Genomic DNA, 21270 nt, shown 5'->3' with positions numbered 1-21270 from the left:
CAAATTTCCCATTCTCTAAAATGGACATACCCCATCTTTTTTTGTTTGTTTTTGAAAGAGAGAGAGAGAGAGAGCGCGCGCGCACGCGCGCGATGTGGTGGAGGGGCAGCGGGGGTCAAGAGAATCCTAAGCAGGCTCCATGCTAGCGTGGAGCCTGATTTGGGGCTTAATCTCACAACCCTGAGATCATAACCTGAGCCAAAATCAAAAGTAAAACACTTAACTAATTGAGCCACCCAGTCGCCCCCTGGACAGACCACATCTTTACAAGGTTACTGAAACAATTAGAAACCATAGACCAAAACAATGCTTATCTGGGCTCATGGAAGTCTTAATAACTCCCTAAAGAATCTCATGATTTACAGTCGGAATCAAGGTTATTAAAAAAACAGAATTTTGTCTTTGTGATTATAAAGTAACTACATTTATAACCCAAATAAATTCAGGAAATAATTTGTTTTCTAGCTCCCACATTGAAGAATTTTTTTGAAGAACTTTATTTTGAAAATGCCTAAACCTTGGTACCTAGGAGGGGGATTAAAGAGATGTCTTTTGAGAAATAGTAAATTCTCAAAGATACTAATATCTACAAATAAAGTTTTGGTAGTAGTCTTAAACTGTTCTTATGTAAACATTTCAAGTATTTTATTTTTTTTTAAAGACTTCATTTTTTTAAAGATTTTATTTATTTCTTTATGAGACACACACAGAGAGAGAAGCAGAGACACGGGCAGAGGGAGAAGGCTCCACACAGGGATCCCAACGTAGGACTCGATCCCAGGACTCCAGGATCATGCCCTGGGCTGAAGGCAGTGCTCAGCCCTAAAGACTTCATTTTTAAGTGATCTCTGTATTCAATGTGAGGCTTGACCTCATGACCCCACGATCAAGAGTTGCATGCACTACCAAGTGAGCCAGACAGGCACTCCTCAAGTATTTTCTTTAAACCTCTCTAATATTGTGCATTTCTGTGTGAAAAGGACTCACAGAAACAATGCCCTTATTTGAAAGGGCACTCAGGTCACAAGTGATTAAGGATGATATCTATGAAAAGTCCTGTTAAAATTGGTAATTGCTTTGCATTCTTTTAAATATAAAGACACTGGCAATTTAGCCTAAATTTAAAATTCTTTTCACTATCACTCTTCATAAAATGACTTCCTTATTAACTGCCAAAAGGAAAATGGGGAAAAAATGGAACTCAGTCTTGTATTTCAAATCCAGAAAGAGTTATTCAAGTAATAAAATGTCCACAATTTACATGGTAACTTCATACCACCAAACAGGCTTATCAAAAGCCCAAGTAAAAACTCATATACAAACAAAATATTAAATTTCAACTTATTACCCAGGACCTAGATATCAAAGGCCTTCTACTACTCAATCATGTCTGGAAATGAAAAGACAGTAGGATTACAGCTGTGCATGGCCAATTTATCCTCAGAAGTCAAAGCATGTCTCCTGTTACCTTGCAGCAAGTCAGTGTGATCTGCATATCAATATATTGAAGGGTTGCAGTGTCTGAAACCCATACCAACCATTAAAAGGTGTTATTTTAATTAACAAGTTTGCCAACACATTATACATTTTGCAGTTTTGTTCTATAATTCTTTTTAAATTATTATCTCAATCTATTTTTAAAGAAAATTTTAAAAGGCTAAGAACCAAGACTAAAAATCATGCAATTCCAATCCTATTTATGTCATCCACCAGTAAAAGAACTAGCTCTATAAAAATTCAAACAGAAGAGCAATATACCTGTACTTGATTGGAAAAAAATAATTTCTATAATCCATTTTTCTATATTAGGGCCAGATTTTATAGTAGGGGAATGAAAGAAATGCCAAATAACACATTATGTAATAAGAGTGCTACCCAGAATACAATAGGGAGATTTTTACTTGTAATAATTTTAAAGTATAAAAGACAAAATTCTATGGAAGTGAATTAAATATCCTGCAATGTTGATCTTTAGATGTTTGTGTACTCACACAGTATAAGTTTAGTGTTGAAGCTCATTAAAGACTGAAATTTGGTTTCACTGATATATGATGAAAAATATATTTAAATGTTAGCAACATATGTTGAGCATGTGTGCACATGCAAAGCTTTCAAAGTTACTTTAAAATGTGAAAATGAGTAAGGCTCCTGTTATTCTTGATAAATGTCAGCTGCCATGTACTCGTGTCTAATACACAGTATTTTTCACAAAGCAGAATCCCAGAAAAGGCAATTTTGAATCCAGCAGCTGCATGTAATGGCTATACATGGCAAATTCTATTCAAGGTCAGAAGTTTAGAGGCTTTATATGTTAAATATTACACAGATTCAAAAACATATTCTTATTAATACAGATTTTAGAAACAAAGAATCATAAGAAAGTAATTACTCTGAGAATTTGGCATATGATAGGGCCATTTATAACAGTGGCACAAACTATTTGTACAGCAGTTCACTTTTTAGATCATTGAGCTGATATTTAGGCCAATTATATTTCTTAATTAAGTTACAAAATTAAGTACTACAAGAGCTATGTCATTACTAATGTGACAAATTCTTTTATGTCTATATTTTCCAAATCAAATGAACTGCCTGCCCTTTTTATGAACCTTGACTATAAACAATCACTAAAACCTTATCTCCACCATTTTCACCAAGAACAGAAAAACAGTGATTGAATTTAGTGCAGTTTAGATAGTTTGCTATTCATGTCAAAGATGGATCTTACAACTCTAACACTTTTCTCTACATATTCTGAAAGCCTCATCTAAAGCAAACCAGGTTAATGTTCAGTCTTTGACTTTAATAATAAGAACATAAATATCAATAGGAATTTTCTTTTACAAGCATCTCTGAGCTACAAGAAGCTCAGTGGGTTAAGCATCTGCTTTCAGCTCAGGTCATGATCTCCGGGTTCCAGGATCAAGCCAGAGTCCAGCTCCCTGCTCAACAGGCTCGGCTCCCTGCCTTTCCCTCTCATTTTCCCTCTGTGCTTGCTCTCTCTCAAATAAATATATAAAATCCTTTTTAAAAAAATAAAGAATAAAAATAATAAAAGCATTTTTGTATAGTATGGACCCTATACTCAAAAAAGTTGCTTTTTAAAGTAAGTTGCCGAGGCACCTAGATGGCTCAGATGGTTAATTAAGCATCTGCCTTTGGCTCACATCATGATCAGCAGAGTCAGGCTCCCTGCTCAGGAAGGAATCTGCTTCTCCTTCTCCCTCTGCCCCTCCCCCTTCAACTCATACTCATTCTCTCTCTCTCAAATAAACAAATAAATCTTTTTAAACAATTAAGTTGCTGTGTTATCAACATTAAATTAAAATGCTTAAGCTTTTAAATTATAAATGCATGCATATCCTCCTACATATCATCATCGTATAGTCTCCACAGTTGTTTTTTTTTTAAGATTTTATTTATTCATGAAAGACACAGAGAGAGAAAGGCAGAGACATAGGCAGAGGGAGAAGCAGGCTCCAGGCAGGGAGCCCGATGTGGGACTGGATCCCGAGACCAAGGATCACACCCTGAGCCAGGGGCAGGTGCTCAACCGCTGAGCCACCCAGGCATCCCTCCACAGTTTAAATATAATATCACTAGTCAGTCTTCTTTCCATAGGAGGACTATTAAAAGTATAAAACCTAAAAAAAAATTAAAAGGGGGTGAGGGACTAAGTGTGGTCAGATTATCTAAAACAAAATAACTCTGGTTTTTCCACTTATAACCACAGCACTTCATCAGCCTAAAACAGTAGATCCACTAAAATTATGGCTTTCTGGGTAATTTTTTAAATAGATGTTACAAGCTTAAGAGCACAATTTCTGGACATACTACAAGATACCCATAAGCATCTTATAAACACTTAATGGACAAATGGACTTTATTTGTCCATAAAAGTATAGATTGGGACATCTGGGTGGCTCAGCAGTTGAGCATCTGCCTTTAGCTCAGGACATGATCCCAGAGTCCAGGATTGAGTCCCACATCAGGATGCTTGCAGGGAACCTGCTTCTCCTCTGCCTATGTCTCTGCCTCTCTCTCTCTCTCTCTCTCTCTCTCTGTCTCTCATGAATAAATAAATAAAATCTTTAAAAAAAAAAGTGTAGATAGGTCTGGGTATGACTTGATTAATTTTTAAGAAAGTCTTTGACAGGGGTGCCTGGGTGGCTCAGTCATTTAAGCATCTGACTCTTGCTTTGAGCTCAGGTCATGATCTCAGGGTCCTGAGATTTAGCCCTGAATCAGGCTCCACACTCAGCAAGGAGTCTGCCTGAGAATTCTCTCTTCCCTTCTGTCTCTATCCACACTTACTCACATTCTCTAAAATAAATAAATAAATAAATTTTTAAAGTCTTTGACATAAATTTTCTTGCTACATGAAAAAGATTTGGTACTGGAATTAACATTAGTCCTATAATTAGAGCTTGACTACTGTAACAAAGACAGACTAAGGCTCTAAAAAACCTTGAGGCAAGTTCAATTCATGTGTTCTTTTTATTTTTTTTTTATTTTTTTATTTTTTTTTTTATTTATGATAGTCACACACAGAGAGAGAGAGAGAGGCAGAGACATAGGCAGAGGGAGAAGCAGGCTCCATGCACTGGAAGCCCGATGTGGGATTCGATCCCGGGTCTCCAGGATCGCGCCCTGGGCCAAAGGCAGGCGCCAAACCACTGCGCCACCCAGGGATCCCCATGTGTTCTTTTTAAAACCCAGGAATGGGACACCTGAGTGGCTCAGCAGTTGAGCGTCTGCCTTTGGCTCAGGTCATGATCCCAGGCTCCTGGGATCAAGGTCCTACATCGGGTTCCCCACAGAGAACCTCCTTCCCCCTCTGCCTGTGTCTCTGCCTTTCTGTGTGTCTCTCATGAAAAAAATAAATAAAATCTTTAAAAAAAAAAAAAAAAAAAAAAGAAGAAGAAGAAAGAGAAAAAAAAAGAAAGAAAGAAACCCAGGAATGTTTGGGACAGGTAGCAAACCTTCTGAGGTCAGTGCCGTGAGAAAAATAACTATTTTTCCATAAAATTCCTTCACAGCAGCATATAGATCTTAACCTCTATATGTCAGGTATATTCTTTCACACTTTATAGAGATATAATTCATATACCATACATTTACAGTACCCAATTCAATAACCTTTTAATATATTCAGTTATACAACCATCACCAAAATCAATTTTGGAACATTTTCATTACACAAAAAAGCAGCCCAGTATTCCTTAGCTGTTCTCTCCCCTAATCCTATTTTCTGCCATCTCATGCTACCTCTCTCCCACCTAAAGGAGACCATTACTCTTTCTGTCTCTAATGATTCATCTATTCTGGACAATTTATACAAATGGAATCATAAAATATCTAGTCCTTTGTGATTAGCTTCTTTCACTTAGTCAAAGCCTTTCAAATTCATCCATGTTATAGCATACATCAGTAGTTCATTTCTTTTTATTTGTGAATACTTAATTGTATGGAAACACCATTTATCTATTCATCAGCTGATGGACATTTAACTTGTTTCCTCTTTTTGGCTATGACGAATCATGTTACTATGAACACTTACGTCCAAGTTTTTGTGTAGTCACCTATATTCTTAAACGAGAATATCATCTGCACTGATAAGGCAAATTTTGATGATACAGGCAAAGAAACCTCTAAAATTTGCTGGTAAACAGGAAAGAGGCCAGGTTCTTTAAAAACATTTTTAAAAAACTGGAGACCAACTGTGGGATTTTAATTATGATTAATATGCTAAGCACTCTAATGGAAAAAGTGGACAACAAGCAAGAACAGATGGGTAATGTAAGCAGAGAGATGGAAATTATGAGGAAAAAAGCAAATGGGAATATCAGAAATCAAAAACACTAACAGAAATGAATGCCTTTGATGGGCTCATCAGTTGACAGGGCACAGCTAAGGAAAAAAAAAAATCAGTGAGTTTAAAGATCAATACAACTCCCAATACTGAAATGCAAAGAAAAAAAAAAAAAAAAAACAATATCCAAGGAAAGTGGAACAATTACAAAAGGCACATTATAGACTATAAGGGGAATACCATTTATATGAAATTCAGAAAAGGCAAAACTAGTGACTTAAAGCAGACCAGGAGCTGCCAGCTATCAGTGGACTGATTGCATAGAAGGACAAAAGAACTTCAGGGGGTGGTGGCAGTGTTTTATATCATGATTGTGGTAATGGTTACATTTGTCAAAACTCAGCAAATTTTAAACTTAAGGCTGGTGAATTTTATTATGTGTAAACTATACTTTAATAAAGCTGTCTTTTTTTTTTAATAATAAAGTTGTCTTTTAAAATCAAGTACTTAAAGTTGTGTCAGGAAAATAGCAGTACATATTGCTAATCCTGCAATAAATAATGACTGAAGATAAAATAAATTAGCTAATAAAAGAGGGCTATTTCAATAAGAAAATTTACTTTTCCTAGAGAAATTCCACAGGAAAAGCAAATTTAATATATCAGTAGCTAAAATCAAGTTTATATTTTAAAACTTTAAGGCAATAAAAATAATCTTGCAACAAAATACACAAAAATGTTCACTGAAATTTCATTCATACATCAAAAACCAGGGGACACTCTAATGACCATCAATTCCAGATTTAAAAAATAAATAAATCCATACAAAAAAATACAATATGATAGTAGCAAAAATATATACAAAACATGGTTGAATATTACAAGCAATCAGAAGCTTTTTTAAAAAATCAAGTACACGGGGATCCCTGGGTGGCTCAGCGGCTTGGAGCCTGCCTTTGGCCCAGGGCGCGATCCTGGAGTCCCAGGATCGAGTCCCACATCGGGCTCCCAGCATGGAGCCTGCTTCTCCCTCCTCCTGTGTCTCTGCCTCTCTCTTTCTCTGTGTGTCTATCATAAATATAAATAAATAAATAAATCTTTAAAAAAAGAAAATCAAGTACATTAGAACTGCCTGGGTAGCTCAGTTGGTTGAGCAGCCAACTCTTGATTTCGGCTGGGGTCATGGTCTAAGTCATGGGATGGAATCCTGAATCAGGCTCCAAGTTCGGGAGAAGTCAGCTAGAGATTCTCTCCCTTCCCCTGGCTCTCTCTCTCTCTAAATAAATTAATCTTTAAAAGTAAAATAAAATAAAAAGCAAATACATTACACTCATCTTTTGTAAAGCTAAAAGCAAAAACCAAACATGGCTTACGAACACGTGTGGATTTTTAAAGTTGTAAAAAGCAAGTGAATTACGGTATCTATTACCTCTGGAACAGAAACAAAAGGACAAGATAGAAAAAAACTAAGGGAGCAGGTATACCTAACAAGTTTCCAGTTCTTAGGTTCAAGTAGTAGGTTCATAGGTGTTTTCCAAAGTATACTTCATAAGACAAATAATACATACTCCTGTTTATATAAAATATTACATAATTTTAACGTTAAATTAAAACATACTAAATATTAAGATGTTATGTTAAAAAAACAAAAAATATGTTAAGTTAATGTTAAGCAAATATATACTAAATCTAACATTTGAGCTAGATACTGTGTTGAGGGCATTCCCTTACTACTCTCATTTTAATCCCTATTTCAGCCCTCTAATACACAGAACAAATAAAAGTTCAAATTTATCCCTTTGTTACATGAAAAAATAGATATGGAGAGGTAAAATAACTCACCCAAGGTCATACATCTAGCAAGTGACAGAACTACAAATTAAATCCAACTCTTTCCAACATCAGAGCTCAAGCTCTTAATCATTTCTACCAAAAAATAAACAAATCAAATAGTTTACTTCTTTCTTCATGAAATCTGAGTGTAACTGCAGTGTCTACAGCTGTTCTAACAACTGTCTTTCAATAGAAATGGCCCAGCTCAGGATTCCAGTAAGAAGTTCTTGTTTTCCAGTCACATTAACTAGAAATTCCTACTAGCCTCTAAAAAAGAAAACAGTTAAGAATGATGTCCCCTAGGGGTCCCTGGGTGGCACACAGTGGGTTCAGCGACTGACTCTTGCTTTTGGCTCAAGGCATGATCTTGGGGTCAGAATGAACCCTACCTAGGGCCCTGCCCTCAGCACACATCTGCTAGAGATTCCCTCTCCTCCTTCTGCATCTACCGCTTCTGTGCATGCACACACACACTGCACTCTCTCTCTAACACAAATAAATTTGGGGGGGAAAAAAAAAGGAATAATGGCCCTTACCAGGTCATCACCAATGACTACAGATTTTTGACCCATCCCTGTAAATCACCTTTAAAAAATAGTTTGAAGTATCTTCATCTTACCAATACTTTCATCTCCTAATCTAAGCAATCAGCAAGCATTTATAGTGAGTGGGGGAGAAGCAGTCAACAGAGTAACTAAAAGGGTCTGTAATGAGGAACCAGATCCATCAATCATAAAAACTTAGCTGTAAAGAACCTGTGATATTCTATAAAACAAGCAAATTGATCCTAATGAGGAAACCTGAGACTACTACCATTCCTAGTTTCCATGCTGCTTTAAAAAAAAAAAAAAAGACTGCATTTTCTAGCTTCAAATTTAAGGGATGCTATATCTAGGCAGGCAATTGATGAAATTAACAAATGTCTATTTTTCAATATATATATATGAAATACAAATCTAAAAGCAATTTCCTTAAATTGCTCAGTTTTTCAATAACAGCTACTTTATAAGATGCCCATGAGCTTGATTCATTTTAATTATAAGGCATAATAAAAGCAGAACCTATAATTAAAAGTTACCTTTAAACTTAAGTAATTAAATTTCAAACTAAACTGAAGGACAAAGATACAATTCTTATAATTTAGGAAGCCATTCATATGTTCCTAATACTTTTTTAATATCAAAGTCTATAGAAGGCTACAATAAAACTTTAGAAATCAGAATGTTAGTAAAATGTGATATAAAGGCAACTTAGTAATTATCCTGACCTTGGCAATATTTTCATTCCTTTGTCCAAGTACATAGTACTTTCATTTTCATTAAGATGACACAAAAATTGGTTTAAGAAATTTTCACTGGGATCCCTGGGTGGCTCAGCAGTTTGGCACCTGCCTTTGGCCCAGGGCACGATCCTGGAGTCCCGGGATTGAGTCCCACATCGGGCTCCAGGCATGGAGCCTGCTTCTCCCTCTGCCTCTGCCTCTCTCTCTCTCTCTCTATCATAAATAAATAAATAAATCTTTAAAAAAAAAGAAAGAAAGAAATTTTCATGAAGTAAAAGAGAATGGTAAGTCTCCAGTAAGAGACTGTACTTCAAATGGTTAATTTTCAAGACCATGAGAATGATATCATCGCCTGAGAGTCCAAAACTCATGATTTTAAAACTTCTGCGGTTAAAGATGAATTTCTATTGAATAACCATACACATACTTTTACTGCTAGGGAATGTCATCTAAAAGATTAGTTCTTAAGGTATTACTGACTTCAGTGATACTTAAATTCTTCCACTGAAAATCATTTTTTAAAGCAAGTAAGAACTTAAACATTATAAAATGGAAGAAAATTAAAATTAATAGCCCCTACCCACCCACCCCTCCTCCTATCCATAACAGCATGACCATTTAACAAGATAGCAACCTACTAGAAGATAAAAGTTCACAACTTACAGAAAGAAAATGGTCTGAAATTTGCAAAGAATCAAGAGTTAGATTCTAATTCAGTGACACCACAAACTAGTTACACAATTTTGATAAATCCATTAGTCTTTCTTAAGCACCTTTCTACCATGGGTTGAAAGAACAAGATGAGACATAAAAGCCTTTTCTTTTTGAATATTACTCAGATTGGGGATGACAGAAAAAAAGTAACTGAACCTAAGGGAAAGAAAAAAATTGCAGAAAAATGGACAGAGACTTAAGTATACATAAGAAATATAAAACAATCTAACAAACATGTAATTGGAGTCACAGAAGTCAGAATGAAGGAGAAAAAAAATACTTGAGGTAATAATAGCTAAGACTTCCCCAAACCTGAGGAAAACATCAATCTACATACTGAAGGAGCTCAAAGAATCGCAAGGAAAACAAATATAAAGAAAATTAGACCTGAATACATCATAGTCAAACTCTTGAAAAACAAATAGAGAAAATCTTGAAAGCAGCCATATGGAAAGGATCATACATATACAGGAACAAGGATAAAAGTTATCTTTTCAAAAACAAGACAATGGAACAACATATTTAAAGTGCTGAGCTACTTGTCCGGTGATGACTATCTCCCCATAAGAACATGCCCCTAAGGACTTCCTCCATCTCCTGGGGAAAAGCAGAAGCACAAGACGCACCTTGTGCAGAGCCCCAATTCCTACCTCATGGAAGTGAAGTGCCCCGAATGCTATAAAATCACCACCATCCTCAGCCAGGCATAAATGGTAGTTTTGCATGCTAGCTCTTCCACTGTCCTTTGTCAGCCAGCAAATAATGGGCATCTGATTCCCTCACCTCAAATTTCAGAAGTGTGTATATGTGCAAAAAAGTAAAAACTTAGTCTACCTCTGATGTCAATAATTTTATAGGTTTAGTAAAAAAATCTTTCAATTTACCAGAGTAATTGGACAACTGAGGCTATATCTTGAAGGCCATAACTGAGAATCATTCACATTTAATCCAGACATGAAAAACCCACCATTAATAAAATTAAGACTGTAATTTATGTAAGTCAATGCCTATGAGCATGGTACCTATTCTTGGCTTATAGGAACCAACCTCAAAAGTGGAAGGAAGGTTATGCCCAGACAGGCCTTAAACTCGTACATTTAGAGAACCTGGAAAAGAAATGACTTCAAATTTATAGGTCCTTCAAAGTGAAATCTGGTAAAGAGTTTGGATTGGTTTCCTAGTCTCAAAATACAAGAACAAATAAAAGACTTTAAAAGATCAATTCCATATTCTTCAGGAAAACTTCTGAACAGAAATTAATCCTTTGCCTCAAAAGTTGCTCAATAAAATATGCCCAAGGGCACCTGGCAAGCTCAGTTAGGAAAACATGCAACTCTTGATCTCAAGGTCATGAGTTCAAGCCCCACATCGGGTCTAGAGCTTACTTTAAAAAAAAAAAAAAAATGCTCGTGGCCACCTAAGTGACTGAGTCAGTTGAGCATCCAACTTTTGGTTTTGGCGTGGTGATGATCTCATGGGTTGTAAGATACAGTCCCACAAGAGGCTCCACACTCAGCAGGAAGTCTATTTGAAGATTCTATCCCTCAGTCCTTCCCCCCACTCACACTCAGGCACTGGAGTATTCTCTCTCTCTAAAATAAATAAATCTTTTTTTTTTTTAATGCTCAAAGAAGCTTTCATGGTTAACATATTTTTTTGCACCTCTGCTAAGAAATTAAAGATTTTTTAAAACTGTAACTTGGCCAAAGCATGAGAGGAGCCTTTTTTTTCTAATGAACTCAAGAATCAATTGTGGGACTTCTGCTTTAATCCGAGAGAATAACAAACTCTATTCTACCATGAACAGGACAAAAAATATAAGAACAAACTATATTCAGGTATCAGAGAACAGGCAGTGAAAAACTGTGGTCCCTAAGATATAGGGAAATATTTGGAGGGGAAAAGGCAACAACGTGAATCCTACCACTACCCAGGCTTTTCTGCCAGAAAATAATTTCTACATCACAGCATAGGGATAAAGAACCCCAAAAGAGCCCAGTAATTTTGAACTGACAAGACAATCATCACAGTTCAGGATGTCCCAAGCTACTTAGAATCTGCAGGGAAGTTTTTCAGAGTGATTGAAAAATTGCAGGGATTGACAAACTGATCCTGAAATTTGTTATCAAAATGCAAAAGCCCTGGATTATCCAAGGCAATCATGACAAGGAAAAAAGTTGAAAGATTCACATTACTCACTCTCAAACCTTCCCATAAAAGCTATAATCATCAGGACAATATATGTGGGCAGAAGATTGGTATATAAATCAATCAATGGAACAGAAAAAAGAAAGAGATCCTAATGTACACAGTCAGTTGATTTAAGTTAGCAAGACAATGCAATGGAAAAGGGAGAGTCTTTTAAATAGACATTTTAAGCCTGATCCTCAGGGGCACCTGGGTGGCTCAGCTGTTTGGGCATCTGTCTTTGGCTCAGGTCATAGTCCTGGAGTCCTGGGATGGAGACCCTGAGTCAGGCTTCCTGCTCAGGGGGGAGCCTGCTTCTTCTGCCCCTCCCCTCTGCTGTGATCTCTCTCTCTCTTTCTCTCTCTCTCACTCACTCAAATAAAATCTTTTAAAAAATAGGGCAACCCTGGTGGCGCAGCGGTTTAGCGCCGCCTGCAGCTCAAGGCGTGATCCTGGAGACCCTGGATCAAGTCCCACGTCAGGCTCTCTTCATGGAGCCTGCTTCTCCCTCTGTCTCTGCCTCTCATTCTCTCTCTGTGTCTCTATGAATAAATAAATTAAAAACCTTAAAAAAAATAAAATCTTTAAAAAAATAAAATAATAAAAAATAAAAACTTATTCTCAATCCTTTCTTCACATCATACACAAAAATTAAATCAAAATGGATCACAGACCTAAATATAAAGCCAGAAGTATAAAAGTTCTACAAGAAAACACAGATCATCGTAAACTACAGGTAGGCAAAGATCTCTTAGTACATAAAAAAGCACTAACCACAAAAGAAAAAATTGATAAATTGTACTTAAGGGGCACCTGAGTGGCTCAGTGGTTGAGTATCTGCCTTTGGCTCAGGTCATGATCCCACAGTCCTGGAATCAAGTCCTGCATCAGGCTCCTCACAGGGAGCCTGCTTCTCTCTCTGCCTATGTCTCTGCTTCTCTCTTCTCTCATGAATCAATAAATAAAATCTTTATTAAAAAAATAAACTGTACTTCTTACTTTGCTATTATATATGTTTAGGAATTCTTTAGAGAAAATAATAAAAGTGCACTAATCCATAGAATGGGAGAAAATATTTGAAAAAAATTGTACATGAAAATTCAAAATGCCTATTCTTCAAAAAAAAATTAAGAAAATAAAAAGGGAAGATTAAAAACATAATACTCTTAAAAAGTGAAAAGAATCTGTATACAGAATGTGTATTTTTTAAAAACTCCTACAATAACGAACTGCTCAATTCAAAAAATGAGCAAAACACTTAGACACTTCATAAAAGAGATACATGTGGTTACTAAGAAACTATTATCTATATATCATTAGACATCATGGAAATGCAAATTAAAGCCACAATGCAATACCACTACCGCCCATTAGAAGGGCTGAAATTGAAGATGTGACAATAACAAATGGGAACGATTCAAACTTGAAAGCTTTAATCTTGCAGGTGTAATATACAGTGGTACAGACAATTCAAAAAACAGTTACACAGTTTTTATAGAGGTAAGTATATACTTGGAATAGATGGGTGGCTCAGTTGGTTAAGTGTCTGCTTTCGGGTCAGGTCATGATCCAGGTCTCTGAGGCTGGCTCCCTGCTCAAAGGGGAACCTACTTCTCCCTTTGCCCCTCCCCAATTCATGCTTGTGCTCCCCCACTCTGTCTCTCTCTCCTCCCTCCCTACAATTAAAAAATAAGAATACAGGGGATCCCTGGGTGGCTTAGGCGCTTCAGCACCTGCCTTTGGCCCAGGACATGATTCTGGAGTCCCGGGATCGTCCCACATCGGGCTCCCTGCATGGAGCCTGCTTCTCCCTCTGCCTGTGTCTCTGCCCCTGTGTGTCTGTCTGTCTGTCTCTCTCTCTGTGTCTCTCTCTCTGTCTCTCATGAAATAAATAAAATCTTTAAAAAAAAATAAGCATATACTAGCTAGAATTTAAATTAAAAGTTAAAACAAATAAAAGCAGGACACCTCGTGGCTCAGTAGGTGAGCATCTATCTTTGGCTCAGGTGATGATCCTGGGGTCCTGGGATTTTTTTTTTTTTAAAGATTTATTTATTTATTCATGATAGACATAGGGGGAGAGAGAGAGAGGCAGAGAGAGAAGCAGGCTCCATGCAAGGACCCCGACGTGGGACTCGATCCTGGGACTCCACGATCACGCCCTGGGCCAAAGGCAGGAGCTAAACCACTGAGCTACCCAGGGATCCCGGGGTCCTGGGATTGAGTCCGACATCAGGCTCCCCACAGGGAGCCTGCTTCTCTCTATGTGTCTCTCATGAATAATAAAATCTTTAACAAATAAGTAAATAAATAAAAGCTAAGTTTTCTAACTAGAATTTAAATTAAAAATTGAAACAAAAATACTTTTTTAATAAAAAGATAAGCATACACTTAATGGAAGACCCTGCAATTACACTCCTGGGTATTTACTCAACATTGACTTGTACCTAAATGTTCACAGTGGCTTTATTCATCATAGTAGCCAAAAACAAGAAACTCAAAAGTTGTGGCAGTCACATAGAATACCACTCAACAATAAAAAGAAATTACTGATACTTACAGTAACGTGGATGTATCTAAAAAATATACTGTGCTGAATCAAATCACTTTTAATGTGACTGTGGGTAAACACAACAGGTGGGGATCCCTGGGTGGCGTGGCTTGGTTTAGAATTATTTTAATTGCAAAATACTGTAAACAACTTAAGTAATACCCATACATAGGTGCGGGCATTACATACCCATATACCCATATCCATACATATGTATGTAATACCCATATATAGTTAACTGCTTGAGTTAACTATGGTACATGCTCATGATGGAAACTATGTAAAAAACAAATGAGAAAGGGGCTGGGAAAAGAAGGGATGAGGACTGCTAAAAGAGTACAGAGTTTCATTCTAGTTAGATGAAAATGGTCTGTAGATTAATGGTGGTGATATTGGACAGCAATGTCAATGTTAATGCCACCGAACCATATGCTTAAAATTGGCTAGAATGGTTAAGTTTTATATAAATTTTACCACAATTTTTTTAATTGTTATTTATTTATTTATGATAGTCACACAGAGAGAGAGAGAGAGGCAGAGACATAGGCAGAGGGAGAAGCAGGCTCCATGCACCGGCAGCCCGATGTGGGACTAGATCCTGGGTCTCCAGGATCGCGCCCTGGGCCAAAGGCAGGTGCCAAACCACTGCGCCACCCAGGGATCCCTACCACAATTTTTTAAATGAATGAGAAAGATCCCTTTGTCATGATATGGCATTATTTCTAGGCGATATTAGTAAATGAAAACAGCAATGTGCACAAAATTTCATGTCTGTATGGATTCTCAGTATATATACCTATTAAATTTGACCTATTTAAACAAGAAACATCAAAGTGTAAAAGGGTATATACAACATGCTATACACCTTTTGGGAAGGAAGGAGGGAAGGAGGGAGGAAAGGAAAAGGAAAGGAAGTTAAAAAAAAGAAGGGAGGGAGGGAGGAAGGAAGGGAGGGAATACATACATACTTTATATCTGTTGGCCATTACCAAAAGAAATACAGGGAGGGATGAACCCAAAATAGTGAGGCTGGTTACCTATGAGAAATAGGGGAAACGATACACAAGGGAAGTATATCTTTTGCATACTTTTAATTTTTAAAAGTGTTTTCTATGAATCAAAATGAGAAGGAGCATTTAAAAAAAAGAAACCTGGGGGCACATGGGTAGTTAGTCAGTTAAGCAATCGACTCTTGATTTCAGCTCAGGTCATGATCTCATGGTCATGAGTTCAAGCCCCAAGTTGGGCACCAATTTCAGCTCAGGTCATGATCTCAGGGTCATGAATTCAAGCCCCAAGTTGGGCACCACACTGGGCATGGAGCCCACTTAAAAAGGGCAGGGGCCGGGGATCCCTAGGTGGCTCAGTGGTTTGGTGCCTGCTTTCAGCCCAGGGCGTGATCCTGCAGTCCTGGGATCGAGTCCCACATCAGGCTTCCTGCATGGAGTCTGCTTCTCCTCTGTCTGTGTCTCTGCCCCTCTCTCTCTCTCTCTCCTTCTCTCTCTCTCTCTCTGCCTCTCTCTCATGAATAAACAAAATCTTTAAAAAAGGGAGGGGGCAGGGGCTGCTGGGGGGGTGGCGGTGGGGATGTGCCTGGGTGGCTCAGTCAGTTAAGCATCCTAATCTTGGTTTGGGCTAAGGTCACATCGACAGGGTGGAAGGATGGAGCTGTGCATCAGGCTTCACGCTCAGCAGGGAGTCCGTTTAAGATTGCCTTCCTCTTCCTCTGCTCCTCCTCCTACCCCTTCCACTGCTTGCACTAGCATGCCTGCTCTCTCTTGCTCTCTAAATCTTTTTTTAAAAAATGAAAAAGAGGGATCCCTGGGTGGCGCAGCGGTTTGGCGCCTGCCTTTGGCCCAGGGCGCGATCCTGGAGACCCGGGATCAAGTCCCACGTCGGGCTCCCGGTGCATGGAGCCTGCTTCTCCCTCTGCCTGTGTCTCTGCCTCTCTCTCTCTATCTGTGTGTGACTATCATAAATAAATAAAAATTAAAAAAAAAAAAATGAAAAAGAAATGAACCTAATTTCATTCAAATGAATACCTTAACTACCTTATGCAGAAAGTTGGAATGGCTAGTGAAAGTGGGGAAGGAAGGGAAAGCAAGAAAGGAAGGAGGAAGGGCTGATTCAAGAAATTTAAGAATGCAGTATTTTTTATTCATTGTCAGTCTTTGTGCAGGATGGCTGTAAGGCAGTGAAGAACTGGATATAAACTCTCCACTTTAAGTAAGTTTGTTTACTGTGGTAAAATGGGCAAAGTGACTCTGAAATTATTTGAGATGTATTAAAGGATAGAGCAAATGAGTAAACACAATGACAATGTTGGAAGCCAAGGTTTCTCACAGCACAAAAAGGGACATAAAAATATGAAAAAGTGGGATCCCTGGTGGCGCAGCGGTTTGGCGCCTGCCTTTGGCCCAGGGCGTGATCCTGGAGACCCGGGATCGAATCCCACATCGGGCTCCCGGTGCATGGAGCCTGCTTCTCCCTCTGCCTGTGTCTCTGCCTCTCTCTCTCTCTCTCTGTAACTATCATAAATAAATAAAAATTTAAAAAAAAAAAAATATGAAAAAGTACCAAGAATGAGGTCTACAGACAGGGAGTGAAGCTGGACATACTGATATAAACTCATGATTTCTCAACTATGTATATGCTCGTTGCTATGAATGTGTTTATGTACAAGTATGTTTATGCATGCACATGTGTGTATAAACATGCATATTTTACTAGCTCTGTCCATGGAAAGGGAGAACCCATGAGCAATGAGAATACCTCCCCTTACCCCTGCAAGATCTTAGTCTCTGATACTATTCTCCACACAAGGACATGGAGATTGATTAAGATTTCCACTTTCTAATGCTTAAATCTTTATTAAAAAAAAAAAAAAGAAAGAAAGAAAGAAAGAAAGAAAGAAAGAAAGAAAGAAAGAAAGAAAGAAAGAAAGAAAGAAAGAAAGAAAGAAAGAAAGAAAGAAGAAAAAAAAAAAAAAAAAACTTCCACTTTCTAAACCTAGGGCATTTGGAGCACCAAAATAATTAGGTAATGAATTTATCAATTAAAAACCTAGGAATTCATGAGTCCAAACTGATAAATAGGGCTCCTGATTACAGAATAATGTAAGGACTGACTGGTAGTATGAAGGGAATGCCAGAATCAAAAAATAACCATTTTGGAACCGACACAGTGAAAAATAAGATCAGAGAGGAGTCATCAATGAATGCTAAATCTAGGGCAAATTGTGATGAGAACCATGGTATTTGCATGGTCTCCCCACAAAATGCTTATTGACTGGAAGGAAAATAAACTATACAATGGAGAAACCTAGCAGTATCTTGGCCAAGTAATCAATGTTAACATCACAAGTGGGGACAGAAGATATCCTATGTCTCCAGAAGTTGTGCATCTTTCTCAGGATACCACATTACCTATACAATATTTCAGCCAAGAACGCACAATCTCCATCTAATTGTAAGGAAATTTCAGAAAAACATTAAATGAAGAACATTCTATTAAAAGGGAGGGAAAGGCTGTATTCTTCAAAAATGTTAATGTCATAAAAGACAAAGGCTATGGGAATATTCCAGGAAAAAGAAGGCTAAAGAGAAATAAATACAGTAAATGCAATACCCAACCCTAGACTGGATTCTGTACAGGAAGCAAAGGAAATGCTGTTAACAGACTTTATTAGGTCAACTGAACAAACTGGAAGACAGACCATACATTTGTGCCAGAGGCCATTTATGAAGTTGATAAGTATATAATAGTTATATAAGAGAATGACCCTATTCTTAAGGAATACAGCAGTATTAGCAGAAAGAAGATCAATATATATAACTTACCCTCAAATAGTTCAGAAAAAAACTATGCGTGCATAAGGAAGGAAAGAGAGAGGGAAGGAAAGAGTGAGAACATGCATGGATGCAAATGATAAACAAGTAGATAAATCTAGCAAAAGGATATCTAGATATTCTTTATTTTTTGTAACTTCTGTAAATTAGAAATGACTCCCAAATAAAGAGGTTTATCTTTTTCTTGTTAATAAATACCATGGAGATAGTTATCTAGTATGTTCAGAATATAATGGGAACATACCATGATTAATTAAAGGATTTTATAGGGAAACGGCAAGAGCTGAGACCAGAGGCTTACACAGATTCCCAGATAAAGAACTGTTTCAAATGTCAGAGAAGGGAGTTTGTACTTTTATTTTCTGTAAGCTAGGGAATGGAAACACAAAGCTAAGAGTAGAACTGAGGCTTAATTAAAAGGGACATACTTAAGGAAATTTTCTAAGCAAAATTTCAAATGCTAGAAACAAGGAGTAAAGAGATATGTGAACAAACACAAGCAGGAAATTATAGGATCTTGGCCTAGGAAGCTAAGATACTAGCAGAAAGTGGTACAAATACAGGAGACATGAAAACAGAAAATCAGATAAGGCCTGTTTACTAAATCTCTAATACTCAAAGGGATGGGGGGAGTAGTTCAAAGATGACTCAGATTTCAAGCAGAGCTAACCAAAAGAGGAATCCCTGGGTGGCTCAGCGGTTTGGTGCCTGCCTTCAGCCCAGGGCATGATCCCGGAGTCCTGGGATCGAGTCCCATATCCAGCTCCCTGCATGGAGTCTGCTTTTCCCTCTGGTTGTGTCTCTGTCTCTGTGTGTGTCTCTCTCTATGTCTCTCATGAATAAATAAAATCTTAAAAAAAAAAAGAGCTAATCAAAAGAATGATGGTGCTACTAACAAAAATAAATTTAACTAAGCAAAGTGTAACTGCTTTCTTGGCTATCAAATGATCTTTTCAATTCTCATTTCTCCTATCCTGGTGCAACAGGAGTTAGGAGAGGAGTTCAATAAGATGTTATATGCCAGCACAAGCAATCTGAGGAAACTAGTCTTTACGAGGTAAAATAATAAAAATAAGTGGAACTGATTCAGATTTTGAATAAACACCATTAAAGCATTCACACATAAGGGAAAAGTTGAGTGGGAGGGTAGTGTCTCATATTAAACTGTAACATACAGTTTGCTTCCTCCCCCAAAAAAGTTTGTATATATACACATACATATGAATATACATATATATTCACTCATTTCAAGACCATTCAGACACTCAACTAATGTTATCACTAACGAGAAAAACATGAGAGACACCTGAGTAGCTCCGTCAGCTAAGCATCCAACTCTTAGTTTAGGCTCAGGTCATGATCTCAGGGTCACTGGATCAAGCCCTGTGTGGGGCTCAGCACTCAGCAGGGAGTCCACTTGAAGATTCTCTCCCTCTGCCCCTCCCCCACACTCACACACACTCTAATAAATCAATAAAACGTTTAAAAAAGAGAGGGAAAAGCATGAAATAAAACACAAGTTTAAGATTAAATCATTAAAGAAAGGTCCATATCTTCAGAGGGTAAAGACAGAAAATAGCAAAGGATCAAATCAAAGTAAAAGTGAATTACCTGGCTAACCAGTCAAATGACGTTCAAGCAGGAGCTTATTTTTATTGGTCTGTGACTCCACTGTTCAGCAAGTATTTTGATCCTGAAAACAAAAAAGGGGGGGGGGGAGGGGATGGTGTTGAATTTTATTGCCCTTTCTTAATATAAGGTAACAGTCACATACAAATTAACCTTTCCCATGATTCCCTTCTCTGGACATATGAAACAAGCAAAAACAAAACATGCTATATCAAGTACAAGCCTCTTCCTAGGAATTTGAGGTGATGCCTTAGTCATATAATACCATTTCTGCTTAAAAGTCAGGTATGGCATATACAATATATACCCTGCCAGTTAATAAACATGAATAATCCAAAATAGCAGTTGAGGAAACCAACTCCGAATCCTGACAAGTAATCTAACCAGATGGGTAGTATGATTTTGGGGTGTCCCCACCTGTCCAAAAAGAATGCTCACCAAATAACAATTAAAAACAATACTGAGGGGTGCCTGGGTGGCTCAGCTCAGGTCCTTCAGCTCAGGTCCTGATCTCAGGATCCTGAGATAGAGCCCACTCATCAGTCTCCCTGCTCAGTGGTTAAGTGTGCTTCTCCTTTTCCCTCTGCCCTACCCACGCCCCACTTGTGCACTCACACACACTCTTCCTCTCAAATAAATATTTTTTTAAAAAAAAACAGTATCAGAGTGCCTGGGTGGCTCAGTTGGTTAAGTGTCTGCCTTTGGCTCAGGTCATGATTCCAGGGTCCTGACATAGAGCCCCACAATGGGCTCCCTGCTCAGCAAGGAGCCTGCTTCTCCCTTTCCCTCTGCCTGCCTCTCCCTCTGCTAGTGTGCTCTCTCTTACCCGTCAGATAAATAATTTCTTTTTAAAAAACAAAAACTTATCGATTATCCTGGCAGAAGTTAATGCTTAAATACTCAAGTCCAAAAAGATAAATATCTACTGGATGGATGGATGGATGGATGGATGGATGGATGGAACAAGGAAGGACGGAAAAAAAAAAGGAAAAGAAAAGAAAAAAAATGCCACGGAAGTTTTCTCCCCCTTCAGGAAAAGACTGCATCTGAGTCACTAATAAATATTTTTAAGTAGAGGAGGAAAATGAGGGGCAACTCTTTAAAAATATCTGCAATAAAATAATGAACATATAAATTGCTTTCTTGCACTAGAGGAAATGTGAAACAGCCTATGGTGCAACAAGAAAGTGAGCCAATAAAACATTCATCTTCACTATGAACTTTCAAATGTAACAATAAAACAACAATCTACCTATCACTAATTCTAGTGGTGTGTATAAATATCAAAACAACCATAGCCATAACAATACCCTAAAGTCCATGCTAGAATTGACAGGTCTGTTGGGAAGGGGCAGAAGAAAAAATGATGTATTTACAAGTTCCCTATTACAGCCATGACTAATCCATACAGAATA

General features: G+C 37.7%; 1 protein-coding gene across 6 annotated transcripts in view; it reads right to left on the bottom strand.

Annotated features, from left to right (window-relative positions):
* Positions 1 to 21270, bottom strand: part of NCOA3 (nuclear receptor coactivator 3) — a 146067-nt gene that overhangs the window by 54940 nt on the left and 69857 nt on the right. For 5 of the 6 annotated variants that reach the window (XM_077873482.1, XM_077873485.1, XM_077873481.1 and 2 more), the window contains one exon: positions 19838 to 19919. The exons of the other annotated variant lie outside the window; for it this stretch is intronic. The gene's annotated coding sequence lies outside the window, so the exon portion shown is untranslated. The remainder of the gene's footprint in view (positions 1 to 19837; positions 19920 to 21270) is intronic. 6 annotated transcript variants of the gene reach the window in all.

This window comes from Canis aureus, chromosome 26, assembly GCF_053574225.1.
Source record: "Canis aureus isolate CA01 chromosome 26, VMU_Caureus_v.1.0, whole genome shotgun sequence".
In the NCBI taxonomy this organism is placed as follows: Eukaryota; Metazoa; Chordata; class Mammalia; order Carnivora; family Canidae; genus Canis; species Canis aureus.
This window is presented reverse-complemented; position numbering and strand designations above follow the sequence as displayed.